This window comes from Canis lupus, chromosome 31 (assembly GCF_048164855.1).
Source record: "Canis lupus baileyi chromosome 31, mCanLup2.hap1, whole genome shotgun sequence".
Lineage (NCBI taxonomy): Eukaryota > Metazoa > Chordata > Mammalia > Carnivora > Canidae > Canis > Canis lupus.
Genome location: NC_132868.1, coordinates 23,860,877 through 23,878,490, shown reverse-complemented (window position 1 = coordinate 23,878,490; position 17,614 = coordinate 23,860,877). Strand labels below are relative to the sequence as shown.

The 17,614-nt window shown below is 37.3% G+C and overlaps 1 long non-coding RNA gene across 1 annotated transcript in view; it reads right to left on the bottom strand.

The window, feature by feature from the left end:
- Nucleotides 1–998: 998 nt before the first annotated feature.
- Nucleotides 999–17,614, bottom strand: part of LOC140622196 (uncharacterized) — a 43,383-nt gene continuing 26,767 nt past the window's right edge. The window contains exons 2-4 of the long non-coding RNA XR_012021937.1: nt 14,437–14,514; nt 3,702–3,811; nt 999–3,379 (exon numbers count right to left, since the gene is read on the bottom strand). This is a non-coding gene — a long non-coding RNA (uncharacterized lncRNA). The remainder of the gene's footprint in view (nt 3,380–3,701; nt 3,812–14,436; nt 14,515–17,614) is intronic.

The window sequence follows — 17,614 nt, the reverse complement described above, 5'->3', positions numbered from 1 at the left end:
AGCAATTAGCTGGTACCATGGAAACTGACAGAAGTCATTACAGATTCTTAAGTTGTATGGGAGCAGCTTGTTGAATCCAAAAATAATCAAAACCTTCTCAATGCTCTAATCTCTGCAAACCTCATGGCATTTTGTATACTTGACTTCCATCAATAGGTTTTTCCAACATGGCCAGTATGAGCGATTGGACACGAGATTGGAACTTATTCAATTAATATTTACTGAATATCTATAGTAGGCCCAGGGCCATTAAATGCAGACAAGGCTAAACGATGTAGGAAATGAGTAAAACCCCCTGGGACTGAGCATGGTGAATGATGTTAAGTGGAAAGAGAACTGAACTAGCACTGGTTTGGCCATTGACTTGCCACAGTGAGCTATGGAGATCCCCATCCTTTTTTTTTTTTTTTTTTTTTTAATCTGCAAAATGAGGAGCTTGGCCTCATATCGTGGTGCTTATCTATAACAAAATCAGAATCACCTGTGAAGTTTTGAAACTACCCAATTCGAGGACCTACCCCAGATCACTGAAATCAGAACCTCTGAGAGGGAGGCCCCAGGTAGTAGCTTCCCAAGACATTCTATAATGCTTGATCTGGACTATAAACCACGGGGCCATGTCATCCTTCAGGATCAATGATGCTCAAAAACTTTCCTGGCTAAACACATACCTAAGTACTTCATAGATTACAATGTTGTCTAATTATCCTTTCTCCGATTTTGCAGTTTTATTTTCTGACTTTAGGGGTTTTTGTTACTGTTGTTTGTTTGTTTGTTTTGGTGAGGGGGGAAAGAGTTAAAGGGAGGTTATTTTCATAGACTGTTCTCATACTTCTTCAGTAAATAATCTTTTTTTGTCGTTTTCTATTATTTTTAAATTACCTCCCAAAATAATCATTAAGACAAACCAAATTTGGTTTTAACAAGCAGCCTTCTATTTAATAAATAATATTTTTTCAAAAGGATAAGTGATTAAAAAGCAGAGCCTGAGTTATTTTCTTCTGTTATGTGAAATTTTCACGAAAGTCCTTAGCAAAACCATAATCTTGATACGTTTATTTTAAATTAATTAATGATTTTATTTCATTTATTTCATCATCTCCACTATATTGTTAAGGCATTTATATATAAGAAAGAACCCTATGGAAAAAGAAAAGCATGGGAATGATAAACACAAGATTCAATGCAGTGTTACATGTGGAGGAAGACAAGTGGTGGGATAGGTGAAGAGCTTAGAGGCCTATGGATGTTGTTTGGCTATGTTTTAGTCATGGGTTAGTTTAGAGGGTTCACAGATATTCATTACATATAATTATTATTCTTTAAAATGTGCATTACTATATATTCAGGTATAATATAGCAAATGGTGTATCAGAAAAGACAATAAAGAAATATGTTGTAAAATGAAGAAAGTCAGTAAGCTTCCACTTTTATCCATAAAAGTGGATAGAACGGTGTTCCCATGGTCACATTCCATAGCAAGTTGGGAATTTTAGTTGCGCAGATGAGCACATCGCTGCCCATAAATAGCAGATTTTGCTTGCCTCGTTAGTTATATCACCTCAGCCAACTTACTAATGTCTCTCAGCCTCAGTAAGAATTTGTGTGTGACTTAACCCACACTTTTAGTAGGAATAAAATGACATAATATATGGGAATATCCTTTATAAACCAAAAACACTGAACGAATGTAGGGGAATATGGGTCCCAGGAATAATTCTCTTGGTAAAATGAAAGCCATTACCTTGACAATTTCAAGTGCACAGTTGATTGGGTAGGGTCTTTGCTCTGATTTCATATATTCGCCTAGCTCTGGGTCTGTCTTCAGGAATAATACACAGACTCAAAATTGCGAGACCCATACGACAGAATTAAAAAGCCAGGTTATCATTTCATGCACACTTCCTAATGATGTGACTTTTAAAAAATGATAAAACATAAAATGCACATGTAATAAAAATGCCTAGATGCAGCCACTTTACCATTTTACTTCTTCATGAGATGTTGGAAGGGAAGCAATTTTGCTGAGATGCTATCAGTTGAAACTATCCTTTCCTCAATTTAGTGCTTACTCTGTGCCAAATCCTGATCCAAGCAGAAATTACAGAGATGAGTAAAACATAGTCTTTGCCTTAGGGCCACTTTTTTCCCCCCAAGCCCCAGAATGACGTTCCCCAGGTGGTCTATATGAATGATGTCCCCTAGAGGGTATGCGGTGGATAGCCCAGAAGCCCACACCAGTGGCCTCAAAAAACAGAAATTATGAGAAAAATAAAAAAATAAATCAACAAGGATACAAATAAGGTTGTGAGAAAAACCTAGAATAACCACTAGGAATCAGAGAAGCACCCACAATTAATATTCTATTCATCGGAGTAGTAAAAGTCTTAAAACCTAAAAATACCAAGTGTTGGATAGGATATAAAGATAATGGCTTCTCATTCTCATAGATAAATTGGTACACACTATGTATTAGAGAACCAATTTTGAAATAGCTAAGAAAATTGATCCTTTCACTGTGATCCAGAAATACTAACTTGGGCTAGAAATCCCTGAATATCTTGGTGGCATGTATGATAGAGATGAGGCTTTTGGTGGTGAGTGCTAAGGGAGGCCCAGAGGCAGGGAGCATGTAAGAGCCTTGCAGGGTCTGAGAAAGCAGATAGAGAGGGAAGCACCTGACTGAGGCATTGCCAGGAATCTGCCAGGTGGGCAAAAAAAGAAAGACATTCCCAGTGGAGAGCAATGTGGGAAAAGATAAGAGATTTACACAGTGCAGTGAATGAAATGCGAGAGTTATGCCAAGTGACCCAGAATACTAAAAGCAAAAATGGAAAAGAAAATGTAATAAAGATGAGACATATGCAAAGATTCAAATTTCAATTAAGGAACTTGGGTAGGTGCTTCATGATCTACAAAGATTAAATAACCTTTTCTTCTGAGAATTGATGGGAAGATACGATACAAGCTCTAGAATTCGAGAAAATTTTACACTAGTCATCTTTTGATACCAGACATCTTTAGTGATTTTTTTTTCATAATGTCCAGTATTCACTCCCCCTTCTAATAAGAGCACTACAGTTTGTTTCAGAGAAACATCCTACATTACTCTCTGTAGGTATGGTTTGGATGGCCTGTCCTGCCACCCAGCAGGATAGGAACGTTGGTGTATAAATATTTACAATTTTTTGGAACATCAATATATTCCATATTCTTGGCAGAGCTGTAATAATCATGATGAATATTATTATAGAAGATAGAGGGAAAATAGCCAAGACTTCCTTAGACATGCATATCTAATTTTCCATCTCCATTCCATCCCTTGGAAGCTTGGTGTGTATAGTGGATTCTTCTTATATTATGATTCTTGGTCTTTCTCCTGAAGAAAGATATTTAATCCATTGGTAAACCCTGTCAACTCTACCTTCAAAATTCATCCCGAATCAGACCACTTCTCTCCCTCTTCTACTGTAGTCCAAACCACAATCATCTCCTATCAAGACGAGCAGAATAATCTCCCAAATGATCCCCTGCTCCCAGTCCTGGGCCCTATAGTCTATTCTCCAAATAGTAAAAAGTCTGGTCTTTTGAAAATGTAAGTTAGATAATTCTCCTGTCTTTACTCTTCACAATCCTCCAAAATTTCCAATGAATTTAAAATAAAATCTGACACTAGCTATCTTCCCATCCTCGTCACTTACCACTGTGCTCCTAAATCACATTGCTCCAACCTCTGGTTTCCTGGCCAGTCCTGTGACACAACAAGCAAGCATCTTCAATTTATTGTTTTGCTCCCAGTTTTTCTTTTCTCCTAGAAGAATCACATATCAGAAAAATCTTGTCTAATCATTTTCTATGAAAAAGTGCCCTATCTCTCTATTCCCTTGTCCTGCTTCATTTCTCCTAACATGACAAGAATGGCAGATGTTATATTGCATATTTACTCATGTGTTAGTGTATTGCCTGCCTGTCCCTCTGATTAAATACTCATGAAAGCAGGAGATTTATGTATGTATATCTTTATATACTCGTTCACCACTATATCACAGATGTCTAGGACCATAGTGCCCATCCCGTAGTAGAACTCAAGTAGTTATTAGTAAGCAAATTAATTAAGCAAGTGGATAGGGACTATAAGGCAGAGCATATGAACCAAGTTGAACCAATGAGACTTCATTCTTGTTTTACTCTTTATTATAATTGTGAGAAGGAAAAAAAATCTCTCTTTTTTCTAGAATTTACTAGATGAAGAAAGAAAAACCTAGGGCCAAAAATAAATAAATAATAAATAAAGCCCTCACTATGAGGAAAACAGTTCTGCAGGATGGAGAAGAACAGTGCCTAGTAACACAATTCCAGCGCCTAGATGCAGCCATATCTAAAGTTAGCTATAATTCTGTACTTTTGAGGTATGGGCACCAGTAAATTTCTTATTCTCTTAATGCCTTTGTCTTAAATTTTTGCCTTTTGCTTCTGAAAGAATCCTGACTAATTTAATCACCAACCTCTTAGATAGATCAAGGTATGGGGGGCATGTTTCACCAAACTCACAAAATTAATGATGGAGCCCAGACTTATGCTATAAGAATGTCTGAGTCCGAAACCTGGTCTTTTTTTCCACTCTGTTGCTCAGCTGGCTGTACAAACAGATTCAAACCCCCTCCTACTCATGATCTCAGGTTGTTGGACATTTATAAAACAGCCTTGTATTGGGGCCAAGAATCCTAGGAAATTAAGTAGATTGAGATGAAGTTTCTTGTGTTATTTAATCTTTTAAAATTTAAACTGCTACCTCACCATGGGGTAGTCTAGCTCAGAAAAAAGAAAAAAAATTCCTCTAAAGAAAATATCAGGATTAATCCTCTCAGTCAAACTATACATTCGCTAAAGAAAGGAAAATCGCTTTTATAAAGGCTCGTTTTTTTTCTCAGAAACTTGTAACATTCATGTTTTTTTTTTTTTTTCTTCTGCTGGGTTTATTGCACGTCATAAATCTTTTAATTCCCTGAATCCGGTTGAATGTAACTGAATCATTGTTTCTGTGCACTACTGTGGACCTGCCAACCCCCACAAGCTTAATCTTGGGACTGTCAGAGAGTCTACGAAAGTGTCCAGCTCAGTATCTGGCACATGGTGGCATTTGATAACTTCTACTCTTTAAAAATAAACATGAGTGTGTCTTTTCTATAGTAATGTGGAAGTTTGTAGGACACTTTTCCAAATTTTTGCAATTTTCAAGCTCTGAAACCATCATTTCTTTGGAGTCCCGTGGTTTCAATACATACTAGAAGAAGATTAAAATAAAGCTATAAAGGAGCAATCCCTACACTATATTCTGATTTTACTGGAGAAGAGAAAACATGAAATTTTGTAGATGTTAGATAAAATTCTTTTGAAGAATTTTTGTTTTATGTTTTAAGACTTTATGTTTTAATCCTCATTACTTTCTTACTGAATTTTTAAGCCATTTTCAAAAACTCTACTTAATCCAATTTTATGAAAAATGCAGTTTCTGGGTTATAGTCAAATATTTAATATACTAGGAGAAAAGTAAGTAACACCTGAATCTGTCAGAACCAATGACTTGGTTGATGGGATAAAATTAGGTTAAAGAATGTTTTTCTTCATGGGACGTCTGGGTAGCTCAGTGGTTGAGCATCTGCCTTTAGCTCAGGGTGTGATCCTGGAATCCAGGGATGGAGTTCCCACACTGGGCTCCCTGCATGGAGCCTGCTTCTCCCTCTGCCTGTGTCTCTGCCTCTCTCTCTCTTTGTGTCTCTCATGAATAAATAAATAAAATATTTTAAAAAAAGAATGTTGTTCTTCAGGTCTACATTAGAGTTGATCATTTTAAAATAAGGCATATAAGTAATATTTATTGAATATATAATGTGTATGAGCATACCAATTCGTATGAAAATACCAATTTTTTAACTCTTGAAGGAGAATATTTAGTCAATTGTTTAAACAGGGTGCACTGAAATGTTTTTACTACTAATGGTTTTTTAAACTCTCTATTCAGAAAGTATAAAATGTTATTGAATTAGTTCATATTGTGCATTGAGGTTTTGTAGCTCATGTATTCACTTTTTATTAATACATTGTGCCCTTATACTAATCAGCCTTTTATCAAACCAAAATTATTAATTGAATGCCCACAACAAACTATATACGATGTGCTCTAAACACTTACCTAACACTAACAACTTAACTTATTATCATTTTTTTTTTAATTGAACTGTCTGCTCTGACAATCATAAAGCCAGAACTTCCCTATACAAAAACTATGAGCCAGGGCTTTAGACTTCAAGTAGCTTAAAGGGTAGTGTTTTCAGTTAAAAACAAAACAAAACAAAACAAAACAAAACAAAAAAACTGCCCTAGCTGAAAAATCCTCCAGGGTGGGATAAATCTGAACAAGAACAAGTCTCAGAATAATACTCATCCCCTTTTGGTTTCTCCTTCATTGACAGCAAATGCTGTCAATTCCTTCCGGTGAAAACCATCTGAAATTTAAGACTTCAGGCTCAAATTGTTTCAAAAACCCCAAACTTGATATACAGCAATTGACTCAACATTTCCACCAGGAATCTAATAGAAGTCTCCAACAAAACATGGGCAAAAGCAAATTCTTGATACCGAAGCAAACCAAGTGAAAACTTGAGAAGGCCTCTCCCTTTGCGGTTTAAGTGTGACTGGTCTTCAGGGCGCTGGGCCAAAGTCTTAACTATACTTCTGACTGCATTCTTGTCTTCACACAGTAAATTCAGTCCATCATTGAATCCTGCTAAAATCTTCCTCAAATCTAACTACCTCTCACCACGTGACTCCAAGTCCCATAATCTCTCATTTGGACTACTGATGTTTCATGAGACCCTTTCAATGCTCACTGGGCTTTGACCCTCATCTACTGATGGACTAATTTCTAGGCAGCAGCACAATTATCTTAAAACCCAATTCATATCATATCATTCTTCTGCTCAAAACCCTCCATAGCTTTGACATCTTACTCAGAATAAAATTCCAATCCCATACCTTGATCCTTTGCCTATAAGGCTCCATATATTATACAACCTTTGTTTCCCTCTCTGATGTCATCTCTTCTCCCTGGATCCTTCTTTCTGAACCACAAATATCCTTCACATACAAAAACCATATTCTCAACTGAAGGACATTTACATTTGTCATAACACCTGACTACATAGCTCCTCCCTCAGATTCACCCCTCATTTACACTCAGGTTTTAGCTCCAATGTCACTTTGTTCAAAAGGCCTTCCTGACCAACCTAAATGCAACAGCATATAACCCAAACTCTAAACACTAATATCTTACCTGCTTTTTACCCATCATTCTTATCACAGATAAATTATATACATATCTGCTTGTGTGCATGTCTTTCACCTCTCCAACAGAATGCAAGCTACTTAACAGTGGAGGATTTTTCTGTTTTGTTCACTGTTATATTTTCGGTGTCTACAACTGTGCCTGGCCCAGAGTGGGTATTCAATAACTTCTTAATCAATTAATCATTAACTTTTCTTCTTTTCCTTTCACACTGTCCTAGAGTTTATTTCATGGATTCCTGACAAAAAAGAACTGGAATAATTCTGTATGTCTGATTTTTTTTCCATACCCCCTGTATAAGATGCAGTATTATATTTCTGTTGTAAGCTACTTATTGTGAGACGGCAGAGGTATGGAGTAAAAGATGAAATGTCCCACTTAGTTACATGTTTTTGTAGAATTCTAGGCATGAACTGACTACCAAGAAGGGAGCTTATGGGGATGACAGTGATGAGGAGGAAGGCAGTATGTTTTCTTTGCTCAAAATCCTCCTCCACATAGCCCTGAATAAGATCTTAGAGGTCAAATATGTTACAATCTAGAGGAAGCTGAATCCCTCCTCCAGCCTCCTACACAAGGGATCATCCCCTTTACCACCAAAGGCAAGAAACTCACCCATGGATGTCATGAGTCAGAAGCTCCGCCCAAGTAAACTCTACCCTCTGGAGTATCTTTCAGCACATTATGAGATTATACTCGATTTGTCACTAGAGATTTTTTTCCTGCCGAGTCCCCCCAAAATTAACATCCAGATCCTCTGTCAGTCTTGATCTTTAACCAAGTATAACAACTGTCAGCATTTCTGAAGCTCAAATCAGGCCCTACTCTCTCCGCCCAGCCTCCAGGCCTTGTGGCAATGTTGTCAGGGTTTCTGTGACTGTGAATCAGCTCCCAGAGCACAGGAAAAAGATACTGGTGTCTGAGGACCTCCTGGGAAAGACTCTTTTGTCATGAATGCACATGAGGGCTAGATTATGTGAGGCTTGTCAGTGCCGGTGGACAGTCATGCCAGTTACAGTTCAAAGAATGAGGAGCCACCTACTTTGACATGAGCTTTCTTAACTCTCTCTAACCAGTTCTGGAATCCACAATGACACTTATATAGCTTTATGATTAAGCCTCTTCCCTTTATTACTTTGTGACCTTGGTGAGGTCATTAACCCGCTCAAAGCCTCAACTTCCTCAGCTGTAATTGGGAATTGTGAGTACCTAATTTATTGAGTTGATGTTAGTATTAAGTAGTTACACTTCTTGCTCATAATAGTCACTCAATTAACCTTACCTACTATTAGTTATTCTTTATAATGGCATGGGGAAAATAGTATATAGGCCCTATCTTCTAGTATTCTTTGCTATCGGTTCAGCAAAAGCTTCCCCCTTAAATGTAACTAAAAGGTAAGATGTGTCAGAATTTGTAAAAAAAAAAAAAAAAAAAAAAAAATTGAATTATTGATCATTCAGATAAAATTTTTATATTTTGAAAATATATTATTCTATTAAAAGGTAACCAAGTACTTGAAGACATTCCACTTAATAGTATCATAATTACAAAAGACATTTTATTCAATTACTTAGACAATTTGGTAACTTTCAGTTACACTTATCTTTTCTTGGAATTATTATCAACATTTACTCTCCATGGTAACCCTGTGTCTCTCAGATATAATGAGATTGGATTTTTGCACAAGTGGGATGGTCCCGTCAATGTGTTACAGGAAATCATAATATTGAAGTCTTTTCTTTTTTTTTAATTTTTTATTTATTTATGATAGTCACACAGAGAGAGAGAGAGAGAGAGAGGCAGAGACATAGGCAGAGGGAGAATCAGGCTCCATGCACCAGGAGCCCGACGTGGGATTCGATTCCGGGTCTCCAGGATAGCGCCCTGGGCCAAAGGTAGGCGCCAAACCGCTGCGCCACCCAGGGATCCCCTATTGAAGTCTTTTCTAGTTCTGCAGCACAATCACCCAGATTCATAGGTTTTCAAAGTTTGATGTTCTTATGGAGGATCCTGAGATGTGTTCAGGTGTTCCCTGAAGTCAAAATCAATATGCCTTTTTGCCAATGGTGCAAAACTTCCGGGGTATGAAGGTGAATCAAGGCTCTGACATCAAATTGTATTCACAGTCACTGTATTCTTCTCTGCCACATCAGTTTCATCCATTCATCGAAGAATATCCTTCAGAAAGTGCTAGGAATTATTGATTCTGTTAAACCTCAACTCTTGGCAGTGTGCCTAGCTAACGTTCTGTGTGATGAAATGAGAAGTATGCATAAAGCACCTCTATTGCATGCCAAAGTATGATAGGTGTCTCAAGGAAAAGTATTTGTATGGGTATTTGAGTTGAAAACTGGACCAGCTGCTTTGTTCATGGAACACTATTTTTACTTGAAAGAATGACTAAAAGACAAACTATGATTATTCGAACTTGAGTATTAGGCAAATATTTTTTTGAAAATAAGTGAAGTGAAACTGTCACTTCACAGAAAACAACTAAGAGTATTTGTGGCCAGTGTGTGATTTGCACTTTCAAATGAAATTGTATATCCTTTTGCAATTTGTAAAATATGGATCCACCCCCAGGAGCTTGATGGCTTACCAATACTTAGACTTCTGATGAGATTGATTGTATTAACCAAGATGGTTTGTCAGTATTGTGGAATGAAACATACTATCCCCTGGGGAGATCTACATAACTTAGTGATCTTAGTTATCTACATGACTACAGTATTTTCCATCATAGTTATGCCAGTTTACATTCCTACAGACAGTGTGTAAGAGTTCCTTTTCTTCAATTTCTGGACTGATTGCTGGACTCAGGGCTTGCAGCAGTATGTTAAATAGATGTGTGGAGAATGGGCATCCATGTGTTGTTCCTAATTTTAGAGGAAAATTTTTCAACTTTTTACTATTAAGAATGATGCTCACTCTGAGCTTGTCATTTATGATCTTTGCTATTGAGGTACATTCTTCCCATATATAATCTGTTGAGCATTTATTTAAATCATGAAAGGATGTTTAATTCTGCTAAATGCTTTTTTGCATCTATTGAGATGATCATAAGATTTTTACTCTTCATTTTCTTAATGTGGTGGCCACATCTATTGATTTGCATATGTTGAACTATCCTTGCATCCCACAGATGGATCTTAGTTGCTCATAGGGTATCACCGCTTTAATGTGCTATTGAATTTGGTTTGCCAGTATTTTATTGAGGATTTTTGCATTTATGTCTTTTCTGTTTTTTCTTAAAGGTGGCAATCATATCCCCATTCTACTAGACCAGGAAAAAATTAAGTAATATCTCAGTCCTCTGGTATAAATCAAAATATCAGTATTTTGCTATAAAGCCTGATTAGTAAATAACTAATCAAGAACATCTTGAGCCCAAAAGAACATCCTATTTCTACCCCATAGAATTGATTTATGCACCTAGTCATAGGCAGGGGAGTTGAAAAATCTCAGGAATTCTCTGCAGGAGGAAGGCCTGTCCCAGGATGCTAACCCATAGGAGGATGCTGGAGAAAAGAATGGCTAAAGCCTGAGACTTGGTCAGGACCCAGAAAAGTGAAAAGGCTAGATTTTACATGTGCAATGACCTCTTTTCTCCAAATCACTGATCAGATAAATCACCTATCTCTCATGAGTAGGGATGAATGAGGGAAAGGGAAAGAGGTCAGGCTTCGCCACCCCCCCAAAAAAAATTCCAAAATGATAGAAGTTCTTTTATGAGGTGCTGCAGAAAAGCAAGCCAACAGAAAGAAAGATGCTTACCATACTACCATCTGGGGACTGTCCACGGACAGATAATTATTTTTCTTTTCTATTACCAGAATATGCCTTTAATTTAATGTTCTGTTTATTCCATTCAACATTTATTATATTAATATTTTTCATGGTTCTGCTTAGTCTCCATAATCATTATTTTGTAAGCTAATATTGTCCATTAAAAATGAGACATATTTTAGTTAAGTATTCTCTTAAAATACACATTTAAATTGTTTCCCATTTTCAATTTGGTGATGATCTTCTTGCATGTAGCCTCTTTCCAACTTTTAAATTTTCTGTGTTGCATTTACATAAATGGGATTATTGACTATTTTTATAATACTTCATATGTATTACTGAATTGGTATTTAACAGATGATGCACAAATGCCAGACTTTGGCCTAAACATCACGAGATAGGGGTCTCCAAATTTGAAAATAATGTTTTTTCAAGGGTGCAAATTTTTTTAAGTCCCCTCCCTACCTCAAATATTCTACACCTTTCTTTCTGTTATCTTCTTTCTCCCACTGACCAGCTTTCCAAAGCTCCAGAATAGACAACATCCCTTAGACTTTTGTGGAGTTGAATAAAGCTGGAAAACCGAAGCCAAAGTCAAGAAATTTTCCAGAGAAAGAGAATTGAACATTACTCTGAATCTACTCAGGAGCTCCACCCTTTCCTCTTTTCCTCTCCTGCTTCACTGTCCAATAAATCCTTTTGACTTGTGGATCTGCTTCTTGCTTCTTTAGAATGGCAAAATTCCTGATTGGACACTGATTGTAGGTATCAACTATCTTAGACAAAGTCCTGGCTCTATCTGTAAGCTTTTAATTATCTGCCAACATAGCTCTATTGGTTTTGTATATGTAGATCGCGAGTTAGATGTTAATACCATCCAAAAAAATCAGTGATCTCAATCTCAATAGTTTGATCAATTTGCCCTTCATATATTTTCTATCAAGACATTTATACCCTATTCTTCAGGTTCCCAGCACTGGCAAGTCACCTGATTTCCTAACTGATTTTCAATTATTTTCCTTTGAAGATGATCCAATTTTTTTTTATTATTATTCCTGGTATAGAAATACATCTCCTATAATTATCTTGTTGGTCTTTAGGGATCCTATGCAGGTCAGGAGAGCATTTGGGGACTTTTCTGACATGACTAATTGTTTAATAGCTCCTTTGTCTATCTCAAACTTCTCCTTTGTTCTAGTTTGATCGTATCCATATTGTAATTATCTATTCAAATCTTGCAACCCCTACACATATGTCAATTTTTTCTGATTCAAAAATTCATAGATTCGTAGATTCATAGATTTTTTTTCCAAAAATGTGGATGGAAATTTCAGTATAAATGAGATCTCAATATATACCAGGAAGGTGAATTTGTTTGGAATTCAATGTCATTAGACCTAATAAATTATGTTACTAAAATTAAAAATGGAAGGATTTTGTTGTAACTATGCTGAAATTTGCCCTATATTTCTTTGTAGTCCTTTCAGGAGCTAGTCTAAAAAGCTCTGCAGGGATCCCTGGGTGGCGCAGCGGTTTGGCGCCTGCCTTTGGCCCAGGGCACGATCCTGGAGACCCGGGATCGAATCCCACATCAGGCTCCCGGTGCATGGAGTGCATGGAGCCTGCTTCTCCCTCTGCCTGTGTCTCTGCCTCTCTCTCTCTCTCTCTGTGACTATCATAAATAAATAAAAATTTAAAAAAAAAATTAAAAAAATAAATAAATAAATAAAAAGCTCTGCATTCGGTAAGTACTTTAATATCTCTTTACTGAGCCATAGAGAGACTTTATCATTATACACTTGGACTATTATTAATAAATTGCTTCAATTATCTTGCTCACATTATTACTAAAGTTCAAAATTTATAAAATAATAGTAATGGAAGCATTTCATGTCAAGTTTCTGGCTCTGCATTGAGGAGTTAGCAGGCAACAGCTGCTGACAGTCAGTCTAGGGACTACTGAACTCTCCTGTCCATTCCACTTCACTCCCTTACATGCAGAGGCAGCCCCATGAAACAAGTCTGCAGCCATTAGTGTTTTGACCTGTGAATTCCTTAGTCACACCTTAGTCTCCACCTTTGTTCTGACACCTTGAATTTAAAACCCTATTTTTGGACTGCCTAATTGGCTCTTTATAGAAATTCTCAAAGTACTTTCAAGTACTTAATACACATACCCCCTCCCCCACTCCCCCCCACACACACTTCCCTGGCAATTATTACCATTACTTCTTGCTATAGTATCCTCATTTTTCTAGTGAGTTGGTCTTTATAACCAGTAAAACAATAGTGCTTTTCATCCTAAAGAGTGATCCAGGAGATGTATTATTCTGCAAATCCTCTGTTCTTCATTTATACAACTTGCATTCTCTTCTATGTCTCCTGATAACAATAACCAAGGACAATAATCATGATAACCCCAGCAGCAGCCAATCTCCATCTTTCTCTGTGGTCCAACCAATTACTGACCGCCTTTCCTTGCTTATTAATAATTGGAAAACAGTGTGGTCAAACACTCAGGGATTATTTTGAGTGGCAGCCTTATAATTCTGCAGAAACTACAAAACAAACCCAATCAATGAGAATGGTTAAAGTCATTCACAACACTTTTCTTCCTTAATTCTCAATCTAGTCTGTCAATAAGTCATGCTTTTTGTCCCCTCATAAATATACCTCAAATCATCTATTTTTTTCCATTTCTCTGCCACTACCTTAGTCTAAGCCACTGAACTATTTAAATACCTTCAAATACGCAACCCCTCACCTGTCCATTCCCACCTTCTTTGCCAATCCCCTTAGATCAGTCCCTCCCTCTTCCCATGTACTGCTTGACATCCTAGGAGGCTGATAACCAGGCTATGTGTCAGGTGGCTTCCCACTGGTTCTGCTACAGGAGATAGTGGCAGGAGATTGGAGGATGAAGGAAGAGAGAAACAAGCTATTTTCCTCTTCCTTCCCTACCATGGGCAGCCTCTCCGGCATGGTTCCAGCTTCTGCCGGGAGACCCCGGTCCCTAATCATGTTTACCACCTCCTTCCTTGGTCTCTTCAGTCCTGGCGTTTTAGAGACTTCTAGCTGTTGCTAACTCTGGGGTTACCTTGTTGTCACCGATTGTCTTTTTTTTTTTTTTTTTTTTAATTCTTATGATTTTTTTTTTTTTTTAAGAGAAAGAGCACATGAGCAGGAAGGGGCAGAGGGAGAGAGAGAATCTTAAGCAAGCTCCATATCCAGCATGGAGCCTCACATCATGACCTGAGCCAAAATCAAGAGCTTAACCCCCTAAGCCACCCAGGAGCCCCGTCACCTGTTGACTTTTCATCCACTTCATTAGCTGTCGACTGTCGGCCGACTCTTCCCAGACTGGAACTGTCAGGAGAGAAATCTGGCAAATATAATCAAGGAATTTTAGAGTCTAGCACTGTTGTCCTCTACTTCTTAAGACCAAGACTAACTCCAGTGGCGCAAAGTAACAAAGCTATTATCATAGATTAGGTGATGAATGTCCTTTGCAAGAGCCAAGACTATAAACCCACCTCTGAAACTGAATAAAGTCAAGTCAGAAGGAAAAATCATCAACAACATAAAACAACAACAAAAAAAACTGACCTTGAACTGTTACTCCCCACATAGACCACTAATGATTGTTTATCATGTGGATTCTCTCTGACATTTAACTCTTTCTTTTTGAATATGATGATTGGTGGGGGCATCTGCATCTGAGTAGACAGACTGCATGAAGGTAGATGCAGAGGCAGCAGTCCACAAACGGTGTTAAGATGAAAGTCTCTGGTGAGCAGAGTCTTTCTTCTGTTGTTTGTACAATTACTGAGCAAAGAGTACCAGTATGGGCTTCATCTTTAATTGCTAGACTTCTCTACAGTGCACACAATTCCCTTTCTGCAATCTTAGCAGTTTCTCAGCAATGCTGGTGGTCAAAAAAAGCCCTGTATCATTCAAACCCTTTGGACCACTGCGTAATTTTAAAATGCACGGGCTTTTATATTTATATCCCAAGAAATCATACTTTGAAAATGGCTAGTTCTTCTTTCCTCACAGACTTAATTTCCTATAAACTCATTGCAGCTAGGTTGGAAAGAAGCAAAAAGGCCTTGAAACTATATTCAATCAGATGCAACATAACATTTATAATTTGATAATTATGAGTTGGAAACATTATGGTCTCTTTTCATGGGAGCTCTGACTATATGACTACTTATCTTCAAGCTGAGTTTCTCAGAAACATGAATATATAAATATTTGGAAGACACATTCCAGTCCTCAAGAAGTTCAAAAGGAGACAATTTCACAAATCATGATGCCCAATTATTTTTTTAGAGTTACACTAGAAATACAAGAAATGTGTTAATGTGGTTTGCAAATGGTTGAAAGAGATCACATCTGGCTAGAAAATTTGGAAAGGATTTCCAGGAGGAGTTTTGAAAGGTAATTATGGTTTCATCATGAAAAAATAAGAACAACAAGAGCAGAGATATCCCAGGAATGTCAGAGATATTTGTGGGGAGTGCAGAATAGTCTATTGTCTTAGGCTTCTCCTGAGTAGAGGTAATCAAGCAACTAAAAATGAGAAAGGGATTGGGGACCATTTTGTCGAAAATTCAGAACATCAGAACAAACAGTGTACATCTGGTCTGATAGCCAATAAAGAAATTTGTAAGGCAAGATAACAATGTTTATTATCGTATTTTTGTTTCTTGCCATTTACTTTGCTGCCCAGGTTCAAATTCTAGAATACTTAGACATGAAATATAGCAACACTCAAAATCCAAGTATAAGACCTAGCCAATTCTTTTACTTAAAATATGAACATCTGGATTATTGCTTGAAGATTTAAGCAGCCAAGGGTTTTTGTGCCTTAAATTCTTTGGGCACAAAAGTAAATATATTCAGGCAGCCTGGGTGCATCAGTGGTTGAGCACCTGCCTTCAGCCCAGGGCATGATCCTGGGGATCCAGGATCGAGTCCCACGTTGGGCTCCCTGCATGGAGCCTGTTTCTCCCTCTCCCTGTGTCTCTGCCTCTCTTTCTGTGTCTCTCATGAATAAATAAAATATTTTTTTTAAAGGCAAATATATGGGCAGCCCCAGTGGCTCAGTGGTTTAGCACCGCCTTCACTCCAGGGCATGATTCTGGAGACCCAGGATTGAGTCCCACATCAGGTTCCCTGAATGGAGCCTGCTTCTCCCTCTGCCTGCATCTCTGACTCTCTGTGTGTGTGTCTCTCATGAATAAGTAAATTTTAAAAAAGGTAAATATATTCATAACTGTATGTTTGCACATGTGCTTAGTTTCATTACAAGCCATGAGACGTGTCAGAATAACTCAAGTCACATTCTCCTATTTCTCCTAAACATAAAGAGAGATTCAAGGGTTTTAGTTCAATTCACTTGATAGAGAATTGGGGAATTCCAGTCCTTTTAAGGAACTTCAAGATGAAAAAGAAGATTGTGTTCTGTATCATGTGTTAGAACATTCAGGGCAAATAAATACCTATTTTTTTAATCAGGAATTTAAAATTTTATGAGGGGTATCATAAATTCAGCTGCTATAGTGAATCCTTGTGGAAAAGTGGATCATTTATAAACAACTGCTTTGCAAAAACAAATACAGCATTTGCTAACCCAAATTTTCAAAGACATTGCTCAAGGTAGCAATTGTTTCTTCATTCTATCTTTTCTCCCTTTTTCCAAGCATTAAAGTAAAACAAATCTGTTTTCCTGCTTGTCTCTCTCTTCCCTTGCTAATCTCACCAAGGATTAACGATTTCATTAGTTTTTTTCCAACAATCAACATTTGATTTTTTGGATCCTCTCTACAGTATAATTGTTACCTATTTCACTGAACTCTGTGTCCTCTATCTTTTGTTCTACTTTATTTGGATTTAACTTGTTATTCTTTAAGAAAAGGAACTTCTTGAGATAGATGAGCTAGGGGTCATTGATTTCCTGCTTGCTTTCTTTTCCCTTTTTTTAAGATTTTTACATTTATTTATCCACGAGAGACACCGAGAGAGAGAGAGAGAGAGAGAGAGAGAGGCAGAGACACAGGCAGAGGGAGAAGCAGGCTGCATGCTGGGAGCCGGACGTGGGACTTGATCCTGGGTCTCCGGGATCATGCCCTCAGCTGAAGGCGACACTAAACCACTGAGCCACACGGGCTGCCCTTCTTTCTTTTCTAATACATAAATTTAAAGATAAAAATTTCCCTCTAAGCACAGATTTCCCTGAATCATCTAGGTTTGGGATCATAGTATTTTTTTTTTAATCATTCAGTGAAACATATGGTGTAACTTCCGTTTTTATTTCATTGCTCTGTGAGTTAATCTGAAGCTCTTTTTTTTTAACAAGTTTAAAAATCAAGTTTAATTAAAACAAGTTTAATTGAGAAAAAAAATATATGGGGCACTGTTGTAACCTATAGTCACAATGCTGTGCATTATATCTCCAGAAGTAGTTATCCTATATA